Below are 21820 nucleotides of genomic sequence, written 5' to 3'. Positions count from 1 at the left end.
AATGAAAGACAGACAAAGTAGTGACAGGGCGACCACGTCTCATGCGCTAGAAATGGTTAAGCAAAATCGCCATAGTGGACAGGCGGCTTGACAACACGTCCCGACCGGGTTCGCATCTCGCCATCTCCCCTCCCTGCAGGAACAAGTGGAGGCAGTACGGCAACAGGTGCAGACGGCCGAACTGGAACAGGGGAGCCGGGAGGGGACGGAGAAGCCAAGGGCATGAGGGGATGCGGGGATGCGGGGCTCGCAGTGGACTGCGCGCGGCAGGCGAGGGAGGGTGAACCGGAGGAGGAGCGGACGGATAGAGCTGGGAGGGTAGAGACCGTGGCATGCGAGGAGCGATGGGCCGAGCATCGCCTGGAGGCTGAAATTGCAGCGGGGGAGCAAAAGGATCTGCGGGTGGTGGTCGCGGCTCGTTGACGAGCCGCAGATGTTGGCGGGACCGGCGGTAGATGGTTCCTGCATGGTCGACGAGATAGGACCGAGGCGACCCAGCAGAGGCAACTACGGTAGCGAGCCGGGAGTGACTGGTGGGGGTCTGCATGCGGACAACCTGACCGGGGAAAAGGCGCGGCAGGGGGCGGCAGGACTTGTCATGGGAACGTTTCTGGACATCGCGCTTAAAGGCAATGCGCTCCTGAACAGCAGCGGGCTTGAGGACAGAGGGGATGAGTGAGCGCTGGGCCACCGGGATCGGGGGTCTGGTAGTGCGAGACATGAGCCGCTGAGCAGGGGAGCCCATGACAGGGTCACGGGATATGTTGCGAAGGTTGAGGAGGGCAAGAAAGAAGTCAAAGTTGGACAAACGACATTGTTCCAGTAAGTTCTTTGCACTGCGAACGGCGCTCTCGGCCAGACCGTTGCTTTGCGGGTACTCAGGGCTGCTGGTGAAGTGGCGGAAGTTCCAGCTGGTTGCGAAAGCCCTAAACTCGGAGCTCGTGAATTGGCTGCCGTTGTCCGACTGCAGGCTGGCCGGGGTGCCAAAGGTAGAGAAATGGCGGCGCAGCTTATCGACAACGGCCGAAGAGGTGAGGGAATGCAGCTGGTCTACCTCGAACCAGTTGGAGTAGGAGTCGACAAGTACCAGGAAGTGTTTGCCTCGCCACTCGAAAATGTCAGTGGCAACCGCCATCCAGGGCAGTTCGGGTGCAGCCTGCTGCAGAAGCAGCTGTCGTTGCTGGTGGGGGGCGAGGCTGTTGCAGGTGGAACACGAGGAGACCCTCTCCCGGATGTATTGAGCCATACCAGGCCAGTAGAACTGGCTCTGGGCGTGAGACAAGGTGGCTTCGGCCCCAGGATGACCGTTATGAGCGGCCTGAAAATAGTGGTCGTGCAGAGCAGCAGGCACTACCACCTTGTGTCCTTTCACGACCACACCGTCGTGGAGTACGAGCTCATCACAGACCAGGAAGTAGGGCACGGCACCAGCCGGCAAAGCGGAATGACGGTCTGGCCAGCCCTGCTGGATGATGGCAGCAAGCTGTTGCAGAGCAGGATCATCGGCAGTGTGCTCGACCAGGGACTTCATCTGCTGTGAAGGGACAATATTGACATTGAGCACCATCAGGTCAGACATTTCATAGGGGTGGCGATCGGTGGATGTTAGCGGGGCGCGGGATAGCGTGTCGGCCACGAACATGTCTTTGCCTTTTCGGAAAACGACGTTGAAAGTGAAACACTGGAGCTGCAGCATCATGCGCTGCAGGCGGGATGAGGCAACGTGGATCGACTTGTTGAGGATGGTGACAAGTGGCTGGTGATCTGTTTCAATGGTGAAAGTGTTGCATAGTATATAGTCCTCGAATTTGGAGCAGGCAAACACCACGGCCAGTAGCTCCTTCTCGATCTGTGCGTAGTGCTGTTCGGCAGGGGTCATGGTACGGGACGCGTAGGAGACTGGCAGTTGCAGGCCGTCATGGAGCTGCAGGCAAGCGGCACCGAGCCCGAACTGAGAGGCGTCGCAGGTGATAATAATGGGATGTTGCAGGTCAAAAATTTAAGTGTGGGGGTACTGATCAGCTTGGACTTAAGGATGTCGAAAGCTTTTTGGTGTTGAGGGAACCAAGCCCAGGCCGTGTCCTTCTTTATCAAATCCCTCAGGGGTGCACTCAGCTCGCTGAGGTCGGGGATGAACTTCCCCAGGTAGTTTACCATGCCCAGGAAACGTTGCAGGCTGGGCACATCAGTGGGTGATGACATCTCTGAGATGGCAGCCGTTTTCTGTGGGTCGGGTTTCAGCCCCGAGGCTGTGAATACATGTCCAACATATGTGACCTCGGGGACGCGGAATCGGCACTTCTTGGGGTTTAGTTTCAAGTTGATCTTCCGGGCCCGGTCTAGGACTTGGCGGAGGTTGAAATCGTGCTCAGCGACATCCTTACCGTAGACCAGGATGTCGTCAACGATGATGGCACATGGTAGACCGGCAATGGACCTGTTGCTCCATTGTCTGTTGGAACACCTCGCTGGCAGAGTTGATACCGAATGGCATTCGGAGGAACTTAAATCTGCCGAAGGGGGTGCTGAAAGTTGTCAGGTTGGAGGAATGCTCGTCAAGCGGTATCTGCCAGAAGGAGCTCTTGGCATCGAGGACAGAAATGATTGTGGCCGGACCAACCTGTGCAGCGACGTCCTCTACTGTTCTCATGGGGTAGTGCGGGCGTTTGATGGCAAGGTTTAGGTCTTTGGGGTTGATGCAAATGCGTATTTCGCTTTTGTCCTTTTTCGCGGCAACAACCATGGTGGAGACCCACTTGGTGGGTTCGCTGACCGCCTTTAGGATGCCCATTTTTACCATGCTGTGCAGCGTCGATTCTACTTTTTTCTTCATGGCGAAGGAGACACGGTGTGGCGCACGGACCACTGGCTCGACCTTGCGGTCGACGACAATCTTGTAGTTGTAGGGCAGCTTGCCCAGCTCGTCATCAAAGCGGTCAGGATATTCAGCCAACGGGTCCATTAGGGCCTGCACCTTGTGGATGTCACGGTGGAAGGAGACCAGGCCCAGGTCCTGGCATGCTTGGTTGCCCAGCAGGGTCATGCAGTTGGAATCGAGAAGATAGAAAGTGAGGGGCCGAGAGGTCTCCAGTATCTTGCAGCGCAGAGTTGCCTTTCCCACAGGAACAAGAACCCCTCCCCCGTATGCGTGCAAAGTGGAGCGATCAGAAGTAACTTGCTCAGTAGACCTAATCTTATTGAAGAGGATTGTTGACATAACATTCGCAACAGCTCCGATATCTAACTTCGCGGTGAAGGTCGAGTTGTTCACAGTTACACGAACTGAAGGGTCTGTTATCACTGCAGGTGCATCCAACACAGAAAAAATGCTGGTCTCCCCCTGAGAGGACCCAGATTCAGATACAGGGAGTGCATTGAGATGGTACTGGGAACCGAGCTCGCTATCAGTTTGATCCAAGTTGTTTAACATACACCTTGGAGCAGCAGGAGGTTTCCCACGGGAACGGCAGGCAGCAGAAAAATGGTTTAGTTTCTTGCAGTAATTGCACGTTTTGCCCAAAGCAGGGCATACATTGTACTGATGAGTGGCAAAGTTACAATTGGGGCACCTTAGCTGGGCGCGTCCCCCGGGAGCAGTGCCGGACCTCGGGGGTCGTGGTGGGGTAGGGTTCTGCCAAGGGCGGGTAACGCTGGCAAAGTTAATGTCCTGATCAGCCGGAGACACTGCCGAAGTGACGGCTTCGGCTAAATGGCAGGCATGCATAGCCTCGTTAAAAGACAGGTCGGGCTTGCGCAAAAGTTCAGCCCTTAGCTTTTCATCGCGGAGACCGTAAACCAGAAGGTCCCTGGTCAGCTCCTCGGGGGTCAGCGTCTCAAGGAGGCACCGTCTGGCCAGGTGTCGCAGCGCAGCAACATAGTTCTCAGCAGATTCACCAGGGTGCTGACGCCGCCCGAACAGTTTGAAACGTTCTAAAATGCAATTAGTCGGAATGTCGCAAATCGCGGTAAACTTAGCCAATAAACATACCGGGTCCCGAACAGATTCACCCGCAGCGTAGACGAAGAAGTCTGACCGAGCCAGGGCATTGGGACCAGCCAGGTTAAGGAGTAGAGAAGCTTGGACGGCAGGAGTAGCGGCAGGATGAGCGATTGTGACATAGTGGTCGAAGTCACGTCTAAAGACATCCCATCGATGGGCAATGTCTGCATCGAAAACGAGCACATCGGGTTTGCGGCAAGAAGTGGCCATAACGAGGAAAAAAGAGGGGGTAACAGAAAACTGGGGCAAAATTAAAGAAACAACCGATAAACAGGAGGCACAAGAGTAAGAGGTTTGACACCATGTAAAGAAATGTTATCAACACACTGTGACTTTACTACTTTTATTCATACTGTGGCATTACAGAGAGCACTAGCTGTACGTGGTCTGTCACGGAAACTAGGGAGCGATATGTGGGTGGGAAGGTTGTAATTATACTTGTGATATGGGGAGTGGTTAGTAGTGATGAGGTAACTATATTAAGGGTCACATGCATATATCATCTACAGTAACCAAGGCTGGTGGAGAAGATAAAAGTGTGTAAATGGTAGATTCTGATAATGAAGGAAGCCAGAAAGTGAAATGTAGAACCAGACGGTTGGATGGTTGTGAGAAGGGAAAGGTAATGGGGGAGGGGAAGTAAAATGAGGGCCTGAGATAGGGAGGATTGGGGGAGGAGTGAGTGGAGAAGGGGAAAGGAACTGGTGATGGAAGAAGGGTGAATGGAAAGAAAAGAGTGCTTGGAGGAAGTGGTGGGAAGACTTGGAACTGGAGAATTCGATGTTCATGCTGTTGGCATGGAGGTTACCCAAGCAGAAAATTAGGTGTTGTTCTTCTAGTTTGTGTGAGCCCTCATTCTAGCAGTGGAGGATGCTGGGGACAGACAGGTCAATATGGGAATAGAAAGGGGAATTAAAATTGCTTATGGCCAGGAACTCCTGCTGGCCCTGGTGAACAGAGTGTACGTGTTCTGCAAAGTGAATGGCTACTTCCCCACAGCCATCAGCCTAATTTACACATGGTCTTACCAATGTAGAGAAGGTCATATGGAAAGCATGAAATGCAATAGACAGGCTTGGAGGTGCATGTAAACCTCTGTCACTTGGAAGGGTTTTTTTGGAAGGCGTATGAGGCACAAGGTGCAGGTCATCCTGAAAAACCCCGGGCATCCCCTCCATATAATTCTGGAGAGTCAAAAGAGCACTCGGAACAACAACCGGCTCCTCTCCCTGCCCTGTAGAACGGAGCGGTTCAGGAGATCCTTCACCCTTGCAGCCATTAGATTTTATAATTCGGACCGCTAGGCTGTAGGGGGATGCATTTTGCAATTATTAATTTTTAACTGTTAATTATTGGTCTTTTTAAGTATTTATTGCTCTCAGGTAGTGTCCACATTGTATTCTATGTATTTTCTGTCTGCGTTCGTTTTGAATCTGTGGGTTTGTTGGTTGGGAGCTTCTGGACATCTGAATTTCCCTGAGGGGATCAATAAAGTATTTATTATTATTATTATTATTAAGTCCTTGAATTAAGGTAAGGAAGGAGGTGTAAGGGCAGACATACTGCATCCCCTCCGGTTTTAGGAGACAATGCCTTGGGAGCAGCAAGGTTGGGTGCGGAGGGGGGGAGCAAAGTCAGGAGTCACTGCTTGGTCTCTGCGTGAAGAGGGTGGGCACAGAAAGCCTATTGGTGGGATCACTCTGAAACTGCAGAAATGTTGGAGAATGGATGCGGAGGTTGATAGGGTGAATCATGAGAACCGATGGAACTAGGGGGAGGGGGCATGAGAGCAGAATTGTGGAGAAAGAGGTGGTCTCAGTGAGGGCTTCTTCACAATTTTGCCTATTGTTTTCAAAAGCTTTGCTTCTTATGTGTCATGAGTTTGTAGAAATAGATATAGAATAAGTTAGTCTATGTTTTGCAAATGTGATGAATCACTTCTGCATCTTCAAATGCTGGTTAACTGAGGAAAGATGTATACATTGAAGGTGGATTAGCATAGAATGATTATTACTTTCGTATTGCCAGTGGCTAATGATATTAAAACAACCTGAGTGAAGTGCATCTATTGTACAATGTACATTGAACTGTTTGTTGCCTAATGCTCCTACATCTGAATACACTGGACTAGTAATCAATGAGGTGGAGGTAATTTGGACCATCTACGCCATACTGCCTCCCTGTCGGAAAAAAAACTCAGTCCATAACATCATGGATTAGTGAGACATGAGTTCAGATCCCACCAGGGGAATTAAAAAACAGTTAATTTAAAAAAAAATTGGAGTAATAGAATGATTGTTTTAGAAAATATTAATCTTCCTCAGGGAACGAAATTGCCCTTTGGCTTTACTATTGAAGTATGTGAGCAGCTGGCACAGATATGGGTATTTAAGGGGGGTGTGAATAGGACTTGTTATGGTGCTACTGGCACTGGGCAGTAAATATCAAAAATGCATAATTATTGCTTGTACTTTTGCTTTTCATTTTTGGTTGAATTTAGAGTGTTTATCATTTTTTACTTGTTCTGTTATTGAAAGGTTGGAGAGACGTTTCAATTTAGCTCTAGATAAAACATGGCTAAATAAAAATTGGTAATAATAATTACAGATTAGTTCAGATTTTATTTATTTTTCTTCCTGAGAAGATTACGGAGAGTCGGTATGTCAAGGAGGACTCTCTCTAACTTCTACAGGTGCACAGTAGAGAGCATGCTGACCAGTTGCATCGTGGCTTGGTTCGGCAACTTGAGCACTCAGGAGCGGAAAAGACTACAAAAAGTAATAAACACTGCCCAGTCCATCATCGGCTCTGACCTCCCTACTATCGAGGGATCTATTGCAGTCGCTGCCTCAAAAAGGCTAACAGTATCATCAAAGACCCACACCATCCTGGCCACACACTCATCTCCCCGCTACCTTCAGGTAGAAGATACAGGAGCCTGTGGACTGCAACAACCAGTTTCAGGAATAGCTACTTCCCCACAGCCATCAGGCTATTAAACTCAACTGAAACAAATCTCTGAACATTAATATAATAATAATAATAATAATAATGGATGGGATTTATATAGCGCCTTTCTAATACTCAAGGCGCTTTACATCGCATTATTCATTCACTCCTCAGTCACACTCGGTGGTGGTAAGCTACTTCTGTAGCCACAGCTGCCCTGGGGCAGACTGACGGAAGTGTGGCTGCCATTCTGTGCCTACGGCCCCTCCGACCACCACCAATCACTCACACACATTCACACACATTCACACACAGGCAAAGGTGGGTGAAGTGTCTTGCCCAAGGACACAACGACAGTATGCACTCCAAGCGGGATTCGAGCCGGCCACCTTCCGGTCGCCAGCCGAACACTTAGCCCATTGTGCCATTATCAGTTGTTTTGCACCTTATCTGTTTATTTATTCATTTGTGTACATATTTATATAATGGTACTAGACCAAGTGCAGACCCGTTGGGTCTGTTCCCCCAACGTGCGGTTGTGGGGGGGGAGGCGACATGCAGCGTCACACACTAACTCCCCCCCCCCGCACTCACGCTAATGGAGGGGAGAGAGAGAGGGAGAGGGGGAGGAGAGAGGGGAGGAAAAAGGGGTGATGATGAGGGGCGGGGGGGAGAGGTGGGAAGAGGGAGGGGAGGGTGGATGGGAGGGGGGGTGGTGGGGGGAGGGGCGATGGAGGGATGGAGTGGGAGAAATAGAGGGGAGAGGGGGGGTAGAGGGGGGGGGAAAGTGGGCGAAAGGAGAGGGGGGCGAGAGGAGAGGGGGGGAGAGGAGATGGGGGAGAGGGGGAGAGGAGAGGGGGGGAGAGGAGAGGGAGAGGGAGGGAGAGGAGAGGGAGGGGGAGAAGATGAGGGGGGGAGAGGAGAGGGAGGGGGGAGAGGAGAGGGAGGGGGAGAGGAGAAGAGGGGGGGGGGGAGAGGGGGGAGAGAGAGTGCCTTTTTACTTCAACCCAAACCCAAACAACCATTTGCAGGCAGTGCTTTTTTACCTCTAACCATATTTTCATTTTCAAACCAAATTAAGGGTACTCACAGTGCTGTAGACATTTGTCAGTGTCATTCAAAGCTCTGATTGAGGCACACCACTTGCAGAGACTGATTGAGGCACACCACTTGCAGAGACTGATTGAAACACACCACTTCCTGGTTTTATAGTCCCTCCCCCTCTCTCCAGCAGGGGCAGCAGAGAGAATGGGGAATTTTGTAAAAACATTAATATCTCTGTCAATTTTCATCGACGGGAAAGATCTTCGGCACACATGCGGCGGAGGGGGGCTCTGAGCCGTAGGTGGCGGCGTACTCTCGGAAATCGCAGCACAGAAAGCCAAAACCGGTCAAGAACAGACTTTTAGTAATATAGATATGGACACACTGATCTGTTCTGTATTCATGCCTACTATATTCTGTTGTGCTGAAGCAAAGCAAGAATTTCATTGTCCTATATGGGACACATGACAATAAACTCTTGAAATCTTGAAATCTTGAATAGAAAGGTTTATTTTTGTTTTATTGGTTAGATTTGAAATATAATCAAACTGCATATTGAGTTTAGAGATATGACCCATACTGAAGGAACTTCAAGATTACATCATGAAGGTGTGTCTATTTGTCCAATGTTCTGGATATGAACCAGAACATTGAAAGTCATAGTTGCTGCAGCTTTGCAGACAAACTAGTAGCAACAATAGCAACAACAAAAACAAAATCAGTTATTCTAAGTAGACTAGAATAGTGCAAATACCAAAGTTGCTATAGCAACCACAGAAGTCTATAAAGGTTTGATGCCGAGGTAGGATTGTGCAACAACCTGCGCTGCACTCCCTCAATAGCAAGAATGTCCTTCCTTAAATTAGGAGACCAAAACTGCACAAAATACTGCAGGTGCGGTCTCACCAGGGCCCTGTGCAACTGTAATAGGACCTCCTTGCTCCTATACTCAAATCCTTTCACTAGGAAGGCTAACATACCATTTGCTTTCTTCACTGCCTGCTGTACCTGCATGCTGACTTACACTTACTAAGTGTAAAATAAAATCAAAGTACAATTTTAAACCAATAAAAAAAACAAAAAGAAGTGGCTGTTCAATCTCAATAAACATAACAATATTATCATTATTTATTATTGGTGTTTTTGGGATAATTCCACGTGCAAATTGGTCATCATATTTCCTGCGAGACAATTGCGACTTCACCTGGACATTTGATTTTGGATGTCTGAAAATAATAGTTTTTGTTTTTTTTGCTGAGGGAAGTTTATTTGCCACTGGGTAATATCTCAACTCTCCCTCCATTGCCTCATATTCTACCTCAGCCCCAATCCACTTCTTCTTCCTAGTTCTGGCCTCTTGTACATCTCCACCTTTGGCAGTCAGGCCCCACAAATGCTAAGGCCCCTAAGTTCTGGCATTCTCCTTCTAATATCTACCTCTCAATAATCAATAATGTTTTATTATTAATGTTTTATGTGTCATTCCTAACTGTCACTGTATGTCGTTGTCACTTGCGGGCGGAGCACCAAGGCAAATTCCTTGTATGTGAATACTTGGCCAATTAACTTATTCATTCTCTCTCCCATCCAAAACATTTAAATTGGCCAAGCTTTTGATTATCTGTCCTAATTTTACACATGGCTTGGTGACAACTGTTTGCTAATGTAGCACTTAGGATTTAGGGATTACTGTTGGCCATGGAAGTGTCTTCTGTGAATAGGGTTGCCAACTATCCCGTGTTAGCCGGGACATCCCGTATATTGGACTAAATTGGTTTGTCCCATATGGGACCGCCATTGTCCCGTATTTGACTACTACTACTTGAGTCTAGGGGACTGTCGGGTCGGAGCTTCGCGTCCGACCCCGCCTCACCCATCCCAATGTAGTGCAGCCCATGGAGTGCAGCAGCAGCACCTCGCCCCTGGGCCCGTCAGTCGGCAGCCCGGCCAGCTATCCGACCTTCGGACCTTTGCTTACCGCCGACACCACCACCCCTCCTTCTTCTCATGGCCAATCATTGGTTCATGAGTTGGATGGGGTGCTGGACTTTGCGTGCAGCAGAACACAAAGCCCAGCCGGCGGGCCAGCTGAGGAGGTTTGGCCCAGGCGCCGGACTTTGGCCCGGGTCAAAACTCCTCAGCTGACCCACCGGCTGGGCTTTGTGTGCAGTCCAACACCCGGGCCAACTCATCATTGACCCAGCCACGGACGAGTCGGTCAACGAATTGCCCCGGACTTGGTGACTTGGTTGACGTCCTGTTACTTTCCGTGCATCAGTTGCATGCCTGGTTCATGGAAAAGATCAAAATTCGAAATTCGAAATTCAAAGTACGGTTTCTACTGAATGTGTATCCCTTTTGCACCATCGTAAAGTCAAAATATCGTAAGTCGAAGCATCATAAGTCGAGGAGCATCTGTACTCTGTAATCACCAGAGGGTACGCTCACAGACAGATCCTAGATTTGATGCAACAGCGTGCGGCGTGCGTGTTGCATGTGCTGTTGATGCCACGCACCAGTGATTCACCTGTCAACCAATCACAGGCCCCCTTATGCGCATCAGTTGTACGCTATATTTTGCCAATTCCTGCCAAAACAAAGCTTCAGTAACGTCTGGTGTTGTTCGGTCGGTTTGGCGTCTGCAAATATGGATAAACTTGCAAAAAGGAAAAGACTGTGCAGTTATAACAAGCAATGGGAAGCAAAAAATACACGCTAAGCCCGTCAGCGGTGACTCGACGAAGGCCTTGTGTACTTTATGCCGTTGGGAACTTGTCCCTTAATTTGATCTTTTGTCCCTCATTTGGGAGTAAGAAAGATGACAACCCTACCTGTGAAATCGAAATAATGGACAAATTCCGGGTCACTACTGCTCTCCACCAGCCAAGAGATGAGTTCCAATCATTATAAATTCATCCTTTGGGAAGACCAAACTGGTCTGGAATTTAAAAAAAGCCCCATTGCACAAAGTAAAAGTTGGATTCAAATTACCCAATTGATACAATCCATCTTGAATTACTAATGCCTTTGGACAATAGTGCATTATTTTTTGTTATGGCAGACTTCTGACAACGGGCCAGTGTTTATTACTCTGGGAATGCGGTGAATCAGTTCACAAAAAATGCTGCTATTTTGTTGATTTTGCAGGACTCCTGAGTAAAGCCAGCTGCAGACAACACCTCAGGATGCAGGTCTTTGGACATGGCATTGGGACTTGGCTTCTCGTGGGATTTGTAGCTGTGACGTTTGATTTCGTCAGCGAGGCACAAGCTCAAGGTAATTTTTGCCAAGATAAAAACAAAATCACTCTGATGTGCAGAAGTGAGGAAAATCATTTAAAATGAATTTAAGTTCTTTTGCTGTACCTTGTAAATGTAAAATTTTATGTGCCTGCAAAAAAAAATAAAATTATTATTGTAGCAAAATAGAAGATGCAAGGTAGTTATTCCAAATTGTGTATTGTGTTAGTATTTTAATAACCTGAATTCGTTTTGGGGCTTTTTTTTTTACTGTGTACAACGTACGATGATATGCCCCATAGGCTCCTGAACTTGATGGAGTAATCACTCCAATTGGACATTCTCCTTGTCGATCTACAGAAGGCACATATCTGATTACCCTTTTGTAACATTCATTCTGCCTTTTAACCACAGCCGTCAGTGTTATTTTGACAAGCCTTCTCTGAAAAAGTGTTAAACCTCCCTGTCATATTTTCTCACATCAGGGTATCACAGTTGGCATTTTCGGAGCACACAATCTGAATTGTCTCAGACTTCACCATCTGTCAGCACTTAATAAAATGTTGGCTCCATTTCACCCTTGGAATTGTAGGTTCAGACTGAACTGATTTTTCTTTGTCTCAGCACTCGTAACACAAGTCTGGAGCTGCCCTGTGAACTAACTCGAATGAAAGGCTCTGGTTGGATCCTTGGGTGAAGCAATCTGGTGATGTTAGCATCACACTAAGACTGAGGGGTAAATACTGCTTAACCTCTTGACCGGTGGAGGATATTATAACAAGAATGTTATACAAATCTGAGCGGAATTGCAATCTTTCCTCTACTTTTGTGCTAACGCAGCATTCAAGTAACTTTGAGCAAAAAGCAAAATGCTGGAGGAACTAAACGGTTCAGGCAGCATCTGTGGATAGCATGTTGTACTCTGCTATTCTTCTGACTCTATGGAAGTGAAATGATTTTAATGCTTGGACACAGCAAAGCAGAATGTCAGTGGTCTTGACTGGGGATGAATTTTGGAGAAGTTCCTTTTAATTTTGATCAATTTCCTGCACACCAAGAGAGTGATCTGTAGTTGATAGCATAGCAAGGGCATGATTGTATCAGCTTCCAATTGTACTCCATATATTGAAAGTAACTCAATTTTATTGAGTACTAGACCAAGTGCAGACCCGTTGGGTCTGTTCCCCCAACATGCGGTTGTGGGGAGGGGAGGCGGGGAGGCAGCGTCATTCAAAGCTCTGATTGAGGCACACCACTTGCAGAGACTGATTGAGGCACACCACTTGCAGAGACTGATTGAGGCACACCACTTCCTGGTTTTATAGTCCCTCCCCCTCCCTCCAGCAGAGGCAGCAGAGAGAATGGGGAATGTTGTAAAAACATTAATATCTCTGTCAATTTTCATCGACGGGAAAAATCCTCGGCACACATGCGGCAGAGGGGGGCTCTGAGCGAGGTGGCCAAAAATGACGGCCGTAGGTGGCGGCGTACTCTAGGAAACCGCAGCACAGAAAGCCAAAACCGGTCAAGAACAGAGTTTTAGTAATATAGATATTTAGGGTTCGATTACTCTTTTGTGCGTTTATTATCGACATTATTTCACCCTCGCCCCAATCCACCCTATACCACCCCACTGAATTGAATATAAGGTCACTTCAAATTGATCAGGTAAGAATAGAGAGATGACTAGCATTATTATTTATTTCAGTTTCCTTTAGTACTTATTAAATTTAACACAAAATACAAAAGCTAACTTTAGTGCTGTGGCTGTATTTGTCGATATTTAAATAAAAGCCAGATGTTTTGTTTGATAATTGAGGTATTGATGTAATCCTTCTCAGAAGAGCTCTTAATATTTGATGACGTATCTGCAAACGACAAAACTGCACCAGAAATCATTTGAAAATTGTTGTGATTTTCAATAATAACAGCAATAATAATCACAGTTCCATTTTTTGTCTTTGTGTCCTGCACACATGTTGACTATGAATAATAAATAGAATTGCATACGTTGGTCAATTGACCAACGAGAAATGGCTTCTCTGTGATCATGTTGAAACAGTAACAGTGTTTAAGATCGAAGTGACATGATGGAGGAATCTTGAATGAATGGTTACATTGAATACATATAGAAACATAGAAAATAGGTGCAGGAGTAGGCCATTCGGCCCTTCGAGCCTGCACCGCCTTCAATATGATCATGGCTGATCATCCAACTCAGTATCCTGTACCTGCCTTCTCTCCATACCCCCGATCCCTTTTGCTACAAGGGCCACATCTAACTCCCTCTTAAATTAAGCTAATGAACTGGCCTCAACAACCTTCTGTGGCAGAGAATTCCCCAGATTCACCACTGTGTGAAAAATGTTTTTCTCATCTCTGTCCTAAAATACCTTATCCTTAAACTGTTACCGCTTGTTCTGGACTTCCCCAACATCGGGAACAATCTTCCTGCATCTAGCCTGTCCAACCCCTTAAGAATTTTGTAAGTTTCAATAAGATCCTTCCTCATATACAATTAACTAAAGATAACAAATGGTTAAATCTCAGTCTTTGAATAAAATAACTTCATTCTTAATCCCATGAAACATCTGTTCCAACATGTTAGGCATTTCTCACAAATGCAAATGATAAAATTCTATTGACAATTACTATTGAAAGGTTCAAATTGTTCAAAATGCTGGAGTGACTCAGCGGGTCAGGCAGCGTCTCTGGAGAAAATGGACAGGCGACCTTTCAGATTGGGACCCCTCTTCAGACTTCTTCAGTCATAAGGTCATAAGTGATAAGAGTAGAATTAGGCCATTTGGCCCATCAAGTCTACTCCGCCATTCAATCCTGGCTGATCCATCTCTCCCTCCTCATCCCACTCTCCTGCCTTCTCCCATGACCTCTGACACCTCTACAAATTAAAAATCTATCTATCTCTGCCTTAAAAATATCCACTGACTTGGCCTCCACAACCTTCTGTGGCAAAGAATTCCGCAGATTCACCACCCTCTGACTATAGACATTTCTCCTCATCTCCTTCCTAAAAGAATGTCCTTTAATTCTGAGGCTATGACCTCTAGTCCTGGACTCTCCCACCAGTCCCAACCCAAAACGCACCTGTCCATTTTCTCAAGGGATGTGGCCTGACCCTCGGAGTTACTCCAGAATTTTGTGTCTATCTTTGGTATAAACAAGCACCTGCAGTTCCTTGTTATTCCAAAGTTTCCAGATGGGCAGGAGAGGATTACATTCTTATTTCCTGAAATTTAATGTGCAGCGGTAGAGTTTCTCCCTTACAGCGCCAGAGACTCGGGTTCAATCCTGATGACTGGTGTTGTCAGCATGGAGTTTGTACGTTCCTAGTGTCGAGGATAGATCTAGTGTATGGGTGATCGATGGTCGGCGTGGGCTCGGTGGGTCGAAGGGCCTGTTTCCAAGCTGTATCACTAAACTAAACTAAACTAAACTAAACTAAACTAATGCTTTCCATCCCCACCTCCCTCCCAATTGCTCTACTCACTTCATTCACCCCCATCAGATAGAAGATTGAGGAGGGATCTTATAGAAATTAGGTGCAGGAGTAGGCCATTCGGCCCTTCGAGCCTGCACCGCCATTCAATATGATCATGGCTGATCATCCAACTCAGTATCCCATACCTGCCTTCTCTCCATACCCTCTGATCCCCTTAGCCACAAGGGCCACATCTAACTCCCTCTTAAATATAGCCAATGAACTGGCCTCGACTACCCTCTGTGGCAGAGAGTTCCAGAGATTCACCACTCTGTGTGAAAAAAGTTCTTCTCATCTCGGTTTTAAAGGATTTCCCCCTTATCCTTAAGCTGTGACCCCTTGTCCTGGACTTCCCCAACATCGGGAGCAATCTTCCTGCATCTAGCCTGTCCAACCCCTTAAGAATTTTGTAAGTTTCTATAAGATCCCCTCTCAATCTCCTAAATTCTAGAGAGTATAAACTAAGTCTATCCAGTCTTTCTTCATAAGACAGTCCTGACATCCCAGGAATCAGTCTGGTGAACCTTCTCTGCACTCCCTCTATGGCAATAATGTCCTTCCTCAGATTTGGAGACCAAAACTGTACGCAATACTCCAGGTGTGGTCTCACCAAGACCCTGTACAACTGCAGTAGAACCTCCCTGCTCCTATACTCAAATCCTTTTGCTATGAAAGCTAACATACCATTCGCTTTCTTCACTGCCTGCTGCACCAGCATGCCTACTTTCAATGACTGGTGTACCATGACACCCAGGTCTCGCTGCATCTCCCCTTTTCCTAGTCGGCCACCATTTAAATAATATGTTCTGCTTGAGTGTTGGCAGTCTGTGCTCTCCTGGGTCTCGGCAAGAAACAAGCCATTTTGTGCCAGAACACTTCTCTGCACTAAAATGAAAATGCTTCCATATGGTCAATTTCTTATGGCTACTTTAGAAAATGGTATATAGAGGCCAGGAAATCAATTGACAAAATGATAATTTTATAACTGAGGGAAATGGCCAGAAACAGTTTGCTTCACAAACCACAAAACCATATCCATTTGTTCCTCGTTCCTAAAGTCTTGATCATCCAAGACTTGAGAGGTGATACTGAAGTTGAAATAAGAGGTGGCCGGCAATTCACGACATGTCCCGTTGATTGTTGGGAGCCTGCCAAGTGAGAGCAGTGGAGTTCTTGCGGTGAAGAAACACTGCTGGCACAGCCCATGGTTTTACTAGTTGAGTAGCTGAGAGATCAGAGACATTTTTTAAAGAGATCACTAAAGCAAAGGCTTGACAAGGTCCCACATGGTAGGCTTGTCTGGAAAGTTAGATCACATGGAATCTGAGGCCAGCTCGCCACATGAATTCAAAATTGGCGGAAGGAGTTGAAGGGTACTTGTGGAAGGTTGTTCTCCTGATTGGAGGCCTGTGAGGCCTGACGACATAAGGTTATTCTCCTGATTGGAGGCCTGTGAGGCCTGAATACAATGAGTATGGTACTGGGTTGTACTCATTAATGATTTGGATGCCAATGCATTTAACATTGGTAGTAAATTTTCAGATAGAGAGTCATAGTCATAACAGCATGGAAACAGGATCTTCATTCGAAATTGCCCATGCTGGCCAAGATGCCCCAGTTACACGTTCCACCTGCCCGTGTTTGGCCATCAACAAAATTAGTGGTATAGTAGAGAGAGAGGAAGAATATTTAACATTACAACAAGATCAGTTGGGAAGGTAGGGCCAAGAAATGGCAAATGAATTTAACTCTGACAAGTGTGAGCTGCTGTACTTTGGAATATCAAACTAAGTCTTGCACATGAAATGGTAGAGCCCTGGAGAGTTCTACAGAAGAGTAAGATCTAGGAGTAGATCCGTAAAAGTCCCGTGAAACGATTCCGTAAAAGTGCGAGTAGGTGGACAGTGTGGTGAAGAAGGCGTCTGCAATACTTGCCTTCATTGGGAAAGGTATTGAGTACAAAAGTTGGGACTTCATGATGCAGCCACACAAGTCTTCTCTGCTGCACTCTTTCCAGTTTAATAGCATCCATCCTGTCGCAGGGTGAAGAAAACTGGACACAGTACTCCAAATGTGGCTTCACTAATATCTTGTAACATAACATCCCAACTTCTGGAAACAAGCAACTGCAGGTGCTGGTTTACTAAGGAAAGGCACAAAATGCTGGAGTAACTCAGTGGTCAGGTAGCATCCCTTGAGAACATGGATAGGTGACATTTCCAGTTGGGACTCTTCTACATACTGAATGCCATTCCCTGGTTTGATTTCCCAAATGCAATCCTCCACATGCTCTTCAGTCCACGTGCTCAGTTGATCAAGAGCCTGCCATATTTTTATATAACCATCTTCACAGTCTTCATCCAACTCATTGATGTAAACCACAAACAACAATGGGCGCAGCACTAATCCCTGAGGCATAACACTTGTCACAGGTCTCCGGTTGACATTGTGCCCTTTCACCACCACCCCCTGCTTTCTTCCATAAGCATAGGAAAAGAAAAAAATATAACCAATTAGAAAAAATTCTCTATTAGAAAACGGCCAATTTGACAAGGCTGAGATGTGATTTGGCCAAAGATGACTGGAATGGGTTACCAGTTAAATCTGTGCTAGGGCAGTCCCACAATATGAAATGGGAAAAACTATCACCCCTGGATATCAAGGAGTGTTTGAGATAGAATAAAATGATAATGGGGAGCTTGTTTCACATGCCTAGAGCTCAGCACAGCGTAATGCCTGGAGGAGCGCCGAAAGTGAAGCGGTGAATGACGAAGCTGGAAGGGTTGCATGAAAAGATCATAGTGAGGCAAAACTCAAGCAAAATGCAAAGGGGTTTTGTGCATAAAGGGAAGGAGGGTAACAATAAAGCAGGGTGCTTTGAAATTGGAAAATGAACTAATGTTTGGAGATGGAAAACGTGCCTCTGGTTTTAAATGAATGCATTATATCTGTGTACACATGGTGATGTTGTTGCAGACAAATATAGCAAACGGCGACTAGCTCATTGAAAGTTGATGCATTGCCAACTATGGATCAGACAATTTCCATGATTTTAAAGCATAAAGCAAGGAAATAGTGGGGCTCTCATCTCAATTTTCAATTGTTTCGTGCTTTACCTACTAGTGAAAGGGATGGATAGAGTGACTATGGAACATCAGGACATAGGACACGGGAATCACTTCTGAAAGAATGCATAAATCATCACCTCAATTCACTGGATGATCATACCATACCACAAATCACTGTTATTGTTACTCCAAGTTAAGACTTCAAACACATCACTTTGTTCTCCCCCTTGAGCTGTTGGCAGAGGCGGAAAAGAACAGCTGTTATCTCCATGTCGTACTCTTGAATGTCTTTCCACAGAGGTGTCTTAAATCAACATATACTCAGTTCTCATTAAGAATCAAATGTTCTGCGCTAGTCTCATCAAAGGTCTTTATAAACCACGTCGAGCAAGTCAGCTGAACACGGCGAATGGGAGAATAAAGACGCTCAGCGCAAGAGCCTGGGTTTTACATGCTTTCCTCTCCAACAAGATTAAAGTTTTCTATAATGTCTCAGGGACAGTACGGTGGTGCAGCTGGTAGAGTTGCTGCCTCACAGCACCAGAGACCCGGGTTTGATCCTGACTGCGGGTGCTGGCCGTACAGAGTTTGTACCTTCTCCCTGTGACCGCATGGGGTTTCTCCGGGATCTCTGGCTTCCTCCCACAATCCAAAGATGCGCAGGTTTGGTAGGTTAATTGGCTTGGTATAATTGTTGATTGTCCATAATAGGATAGTGCTAGTGTGCAGGGATCGCTGGTTAGCACAGACTCGTGGGCTGAAGGGCCTGTTTTCGTGTTATATCTCTAAACTAAATTAAAAGAAACTAAAAGACGGCATTGTTAATATCTCCTCAGAAATATTCTCAGTGATGGACTGACCAAACATAATTTTGCTTATAGACACAAAATGCTGGAGTAACTCAGCAGGACAGGCAGCATCTCTGGAGAGAAGGAATGTGTGATATTTTGGGTCGAGACCCTCCTTCAGACAGTGGAAGGGTCTCGACCCAAAACGTCACAGCATTTTGTGTCTACCTTCGCTTTAAACCAGCATCTGCAGTTCTTACCTACATAAATTTGCCTCACTGTTAGCATAGTTGTATTTTGGCACAACATAATTTTTGTTCCTGTTGTTTTAGTAACGCTAGATGATTTGTTATGACTGTTGCTTTTGTTGATTTGGTTTGCTTTTCTAGATCAAGGGTCATAGCTAAGAGGCACCAAGAGTCCCAGATGCTTGGATCTTTGGCTAACTCAATGTAAACCTACTTACTTTGAGAGGGGCATTTGAATCTGCACCTACTGTTAATTCCCTGGGTTCTAAATCTGCTTAGTTATGAACCCTGAATTTGCAATGGTGGTTCAGTTATTTAACTGGTGTGTTGGTGACGGATAACAAACACTTGTTTTTATTATTATTAAATAGTCAAATGAACGAAGGAATAAAATTTCATCAACTTTTGTTAAGCACAGAAAATGAATAGCAGGAAAATTCATTTAGATTATACTTTGGATGGCAGGGAGATTCTTAGTCTTTATGTGTTTCCGTATCATACAACTTACTCTCTCTGTAGGCTGTACCGCACAGTTCTTGGATAGGTGTTGTAAACCTCATGAGAAAAGCTTACTTGCCAAGTATTTTTTCTGTACACAAACTAATCGTTTTATGTAGTGTGTTTGAAACAGCGTTCTATGCTAACAAACGATTAAATAGAGGGAAATATTGCTTGCTTAAGTTTAAAAGTGAACTGGAGAGTTTTGCAGATTTGGAAATGTCAATTGTATGCACAGGAACTGAGCAACCAGTGTGTACAAATAGTTTGGAGCCACGTTTAATCCTGCGGTGAATGGAGTTTGAGTCTTGATTATTGGTGTTGATTTACTGTGATGGCACAACTATTTTGAAATAACCACTACATCTGTTTCAAATGTTGAGTTAACTCTCATTTCTCTTTTCTTTTTGTACACCTTGCAGTTGCCTCCCCAACAAGATTAAAGTTTTCTATAATGTCTCAGGACAGTGTTAAGATTACATGGAAACCTCCTAGAGGGAGATTTCACGAATACAGATTAACTGTGCACCAGTTGTAGGTAAGAATTTTATAATACGTTCAGATTCTTGTTCTGTTAACGGTCGTAAAATATTTTAAAGCAACATTCAAGATTTTCCCCCCTACTTTTACAGCTTGTGCATATATATGTTATTCTCGAGATATCACATTTCTGTAATGTTTGATGTTTATGGACAGATGTTGATGTTAAAGGGAATGTACAGGAAGTCTAGATGAATGCTTTGTATTCAAAGAAAAATTATCCAAGATTTAAAATTGACCTTAATGAGTTTTTTTAACCCAACCCGCTGATTGGAAACCAGTGAGGTATGCACGTCCTGGTTTCATACTGTGCTTGGCTCTAATACCTATTAAAGGCAACATTTGACAGGATGGAAGGCTAACATTTCACCCGGTTCTTGAGGGCTGGAGCAAAATTCCACCCTTTGGAAAATAAGATATTTGAATGGGAGACTCTTAGAAACATAGAAAATAGGTGCAGGAGTAGGCCATTTGGCCCTTCGAGACTGCACCGCCATTCAATATGATCATGGCTGATCATCCAACTCAGTATCCTGTACCTGCCTTCTCACCATACCCCCTGATCCCTTTAGCCACAAGGGCCACATCTCACTCCCTCTTAAATATAGTATCTGTAAATGGACCCCATGGCTTCGTTAACTTGAATAACTACCGTTGATAAAATATCAACCTATAATCTCATTGCACCTCTACCCAATTTCATGTGGATTTCCAATTCAAAGTGCTGAAGATTACTGTGAATGCATTACATCTGTGCCAGCTGGTTTGGCAGGGCTATCAATTGATGCCATCCTTTCCCCATGATATCTTTTCCCTTCAATGATTAATCCAGTTCTTTTTTTTCTATTGAATGTTTCCTTAGTCCGTTTTCAGACAGTGCATTCTACAACATAATAAATCTTTTTCTGCTGATACCTTTCACTCCATATCTTTGTGTTACTTGCCCACCTGCCAATGGGAACAATATATTTGTTTGCCCTGACTTGATTTCAACTTTAATCTTCTCTGCTCCAAGAAGAACACATTATTTAGTACATTCCACTGCAATTATTAATAGTGTGTATCTGTATGTGTAAATAATGCCAAACAGCCACCCTGTGATTGCAGCATCACCAAAGTTACTGAAATCTTGGGATATTTTCTGGATTAGGAGATGCCCAGGATAAACTTAATAATTAACATTGTACTTCATGTGTGTGATCCAGTAATGATTGTATCACAGTGAACGATGTTTAGCTCCTAATAACTGCTGCAGCATTGTCAGTTTTTTGCTTCGGGTAAAACAGATCAATGAAGTGATATACCTTGAGGTTATCTAGTTTATGAGGGTAGTAAATGGGTCCCACACTAATGGAGCAACATATCCTCTGGCGTAGTCACCTCTCGGTGTGCAAGATACAATTTTAATAAGTAAGCTCAGTGTTTTAAGTACTAAGCTGCATTTTTTCATGGAGGTTTTTGTGAATCATTAAGGGCTGTAGGAATTTCTCGGCATTTTTCTAAGTCTGTATGGAAATTGTTCAGGTTTTGAAGACTAAGTTTTGACTTGAGAGCAAATGAGAAAAGGAAACCAGAAGGCAACTTGCAGCCTCGTTACTTTGAGGTATTTTCCAACAAAAGTTAAAAGCTTGCTTAATGATAACTGTGTACGATTGGGTTTGAATAAATGTAGGGTTGATTACAATTGTATGCAACAGAGTATTATGTTCATTAACTCTTCACAGGTCAGTAGTTTTCATTCCTGGCAGGTGTGGAACTTCTCCTGTTCTTTTCCTCAAGTATAACAACTTCATTGAGATGAGAAAAACATTTTTCACACAGAGTGGTGAATCTCTGGAACTCTCTGCCACAGAAGGTAGTTGAGGCCAGTTCATTGGCTATATTTAAGAGGGAGTTAGATGTGGCCCTTGTGGCTAAAGGGATCAGGGGGTATGGAGAGAAGGC

At 45.4% G+C, this 21820-nt stretch overlaps 1 protein-coding gene across 1 annotated transcript in view; it reads left to right on the top strand.

Moving 5' to 3' along the window:
- The window catches only part of col14a1 (collagen type XIV alpha 1 chain), a 215404-nt gene that overhangs the window by 2614 nt on the left and 190970 nt on the right, over positions 1-21820 (top strand). The window contains 2 exon segments of the mRNA XM_033019102.1: positions 11141-11269; positions 19759-19874. The gene's annotated coding sequence lies outside the window, so the exon portion shown is untranslated.

Source organism: Amblyraja radiata, chromosome 4 (assembly GCF_010909765.2).
Source record: "Amblyraja radiata isolate CabotCenter1 chromosome 4, sAmbRad1.1.pri, whole genome shotgun sequence".
Classification (NCBI taxonomy): Eukaryota; Metazoa; Chordata; class Chondrichthyes; order Rajiformes; family Rajidae; genus Amblyraja; species Amblyraja radiata.
The sequence above is the reverse complement of the archived record's forward strand: the minus strand, read 5'-3'. Positions and strand labels throughout refer to the sequence as shown.